Source organism: Panthera uncia, assembly GCF_023721935.1.
Source record: "Panthera uncia isolate 11264 chromosome D3 unlocalized genomic scaffold, Puncia_PCG_1.0 HiC_scaffold_8, whole genome shotgun sequence".
Lineage (NCBI taxonomy): Eukaryota > Metazoa > Chordata > Mammalia > Carnivora > Felidae > Panthera > Panthera uncia.
Genome location: NW_026057586.1, coordinates 43,655,262 through 43,658,743, shown reverse-complemented (window position 1 = coordinate 43,658,743; position 3,482 = coordinate 43,655,262).

Sequence of the window (3,482 nt, the reverse complement as noted above, 5' to 3'; positions counted from 1 at the left end):
GAGACAGAGAGAGACAGAGCATGAACGGGGGAGGGTCACAGAGAGAGTTAAGTACCTCTTTAAAGACCCTGTCTCCAAATACAACCACATTCTGAGGTACTGGGGGCTAGGACTTACATATATGGACTTTGAAGCGACACAACTCAACACCTAACAGCTTCCTTCTTAGTCCTCCTCTTTAGCCATATGATGTAAATAAACACTCTGTTCTCTGCCATTTAAACAGGGATAATAAACCATTTGTAACAAGGCTGGGAGTGCAATAAAGACTCAGTAAGTATTAGCTGATACTATCATAAACCATCTATTATTATACTCTGGTTCTGTGAAATGAAGAGTCTAACACATTATCAAGGGTAGAGAATAAACTGGAGAAAATGAGGCAAACACAAAACTAGGCTGCCGCCCAGCAGTGAACAGAACAAGTTCTAGAGTCAGATTAAAATACAGCCCTGCCACTTATAAGCCACACAACTTTATTGCTGTTTAACATTTTACATTGCTTATAATATAAATCCATATTTCTCATAAGGTTGTTGAAAAGATTAAATGACATAATGTGAACATAGCATGATGGAGGTGCCTGGCTCACTGCGGTGCTGGGCAACCAGTAGCTGTGGTCATTATTAACCACCTCCAGGGTAATGCACAGTTCATTGTATCCACTTACCTGTCACTTGCTTTGCATTTAGCCCAAAGATGTGATTATGAATATTTATTAAACCAAACACTATACTGTATCCTTTTCACTTAGGAAAAGGAAAAAGAACTCTTTAAATGTACTGTTAGGTTTCATTAAGGCTCAGTCTTTAGCTCTGTAGGCTATTTCTTGGGTTATGCACACAATTTCTAAAAGTCCAGCAAGGAACCTCAAAAAAAAAAAATCCAAACAAACAAACAAAAAACAAAAATGCTCAGTTGATCCAAGGGCACCAGCTGGCTGAGTCAGAGAAGTGTGTGATTCTTCATCTTGGGATCATGAGGTCTAGCCCCACGTTGGGCGTAGAGATGACTTAAATAAATAAATAATACTTTTAAAAAATCGGTTGATCCAAGATTCATTCACAGAATAATAAATTGGTCCCTAAACAAGTTTCCCAAATAATTCCATATAATAGATAGCAGGAAAGCTTTATGAACTAACCAAATTATTTTGGATTTGAAATGTTATAGCTATTGAGAAAAATATATGTATTAATAATTTTGGTTTTAAGTGAGTTTGATAATACCCATGATCAAAGCAAATCATATGGATAATTTTTTCACATATGATACGTTTTAATTTATAATGAAATTGTCTCTACAAAATATATTATAATCCCTTTATTTCATTTTATAGTATAAAGGGACAAAATGAAAAAATACTTCTGAGATATAAGGCTCAGAAAGAGCTATAAAGAAAGAAAGCTACATCTAAGGTTAACTATCAAAATACAGAGAATTACACCTAAGTACACATTTTGGATGTTTCATTTGCCTCTAGATTTCTAAACACAATAATGCTGCTTGTTTTTACCTAACTTTCGTTGAATTGAAATGATATTTATGATAAAGTAAAACACATTCTAGAGGCAATACAATGGTTCTCAGAAATGTGAAATCATTCCTTTTCCTTGTGCTTAGATGCTTCTAATGAGCTTCAATCTGCAATTTACCCATCTTTTTAATAGTAGAGGCTTTGGGGAAATGAAGGAGAAGAATTGTGTATCTATCGGAAAAAAAAACTGGGCAGGAGGTATTGAATAGTCATGTTTTATTTATTTGGTTATATACACAATGTCTTATACCCTAAATTCTCTGGACAAATGAGAGGACTTGGAATGGCTACCCACCAAATTTTCTATGAACTTCTCAACTATGCTTGGCATTACACAGAGGTTGGTCACAAAAGTATATCTATTGCTCTACATCTTTAACATTCTCTAAACACAGTAAGGAATATGCAGTGGAAGGGATGGTTCCAAAGTAATACATTAAATTTAAATCTCCATCAGAATATTTGTTGTTTTCGATATCAAAAATATCGTTCTTTGTTAGGAAAAAAAGATTCAGTGAATCTTTTCTAAAGATAAAGAAAAGTATTAATAATCCCTTAAATGAAGACTCTCTGTAATCATACCTACTTAAATGAGCCTTCCTGAATACAGCAATGTCAGCATGTTATCTTGTAAAGAAAGATAAAATTAGGCATCCTACTTCCTGAATTATTTATAATGTTGAATTTATCCAACGTTTACTTTTGATTTAAGGGTCATAATCAGAAATGCATTTGCTAATTCACAACAACAAAAATGGAAGAATTAGCCAACACTCTTCAATACCTGTATCCAGTCATCACTCTACTCTGAGGGCCTATTTCAAATCAAGTATGCTTTTCAAAAAAACTTTGGGAAATGAAAAAAGTACCTTTGAGTGTTTAATGCAGAGTGGTAAAGAAGAAATGGTGCTTTGAGGACACCAAAGAATGGAACAAAATCCTTTCAAGGGCAAACAGTCACATTTTAGCAATATACCTGCCACTCCAGAGGTCATCAGAAGAGGTAATCAGAATTTTATACTGGATTTCAATTTATAAACTTAAAATGAATATTAGAGTATTTCTCAAGGTGGCCAAATTTTCATTTCTGGCACTGAAGTTGATTTAATGAAAGGAATAAAAGAATAAGATGGCCATGTTAAAGAAGAAAGTGGGTCAGCTGGGTGGATCAGTCAGTCAAACGTCTGACTTCAGCTCAGGTCATGTTCTTAAGGCTTGTGAGTTCAAGCCCCATGAAGGGCTCTGTGCTGACAGCTTAGAACCTGGAGCATGCTTTGGATTCTGTATCTCCTTCCCTCTCTGCCTTTCCCCGTTCACACTCTGTCTCTCAAAAATAAATAAATGTTGAAAAAAAATTTTTTAAAGAAGAAGAAAAAGAAAAGACACGTCTAACACATCAACAAATCAGCAATGAAACTTTCTTTTGAAAATGTAGTTTTCCATAAAATCTTAACAGTCGTGTGACTTTAACCTCTCTATTCCTGCAATTGTATATGCAAAATGGTTCTGTTTAAAAGAGTAATATCTGACTAATTTAAACCAAAAAAAAGGGGGATTAATTGGAAACTACAAGGGCTCAATGAATCAAAAGAAGAGGAAACAGGCCTCAGGGAAGCTGGGTGCTGGGGTAGCTTTGAAGATCTCAACAATAAGAGCCACAGAGCATGCTGCAGACTCCCAGGTTGAGGATATTAGTGCCCTTGTCTCTTTGTGCCCTTGTGGGTCCCTCTTCAATATTCGTATTATTGGGAGAGAATCCATCAGCTCTCACTTGGGGCATGGGCATATATGCTGGTGGTAAGGTTGAGGGGTAAAGTTGGAACAGGAATAGGGGAAAAGAGGGGAAAATGATAGTCATGTGGGATACCAGTGTGGCAGACCCCCAGATCACGTGGAAGGAGGCAGGGTGGTTTTTTGAATGAAACAGGGAAGCAGATGCTGGATG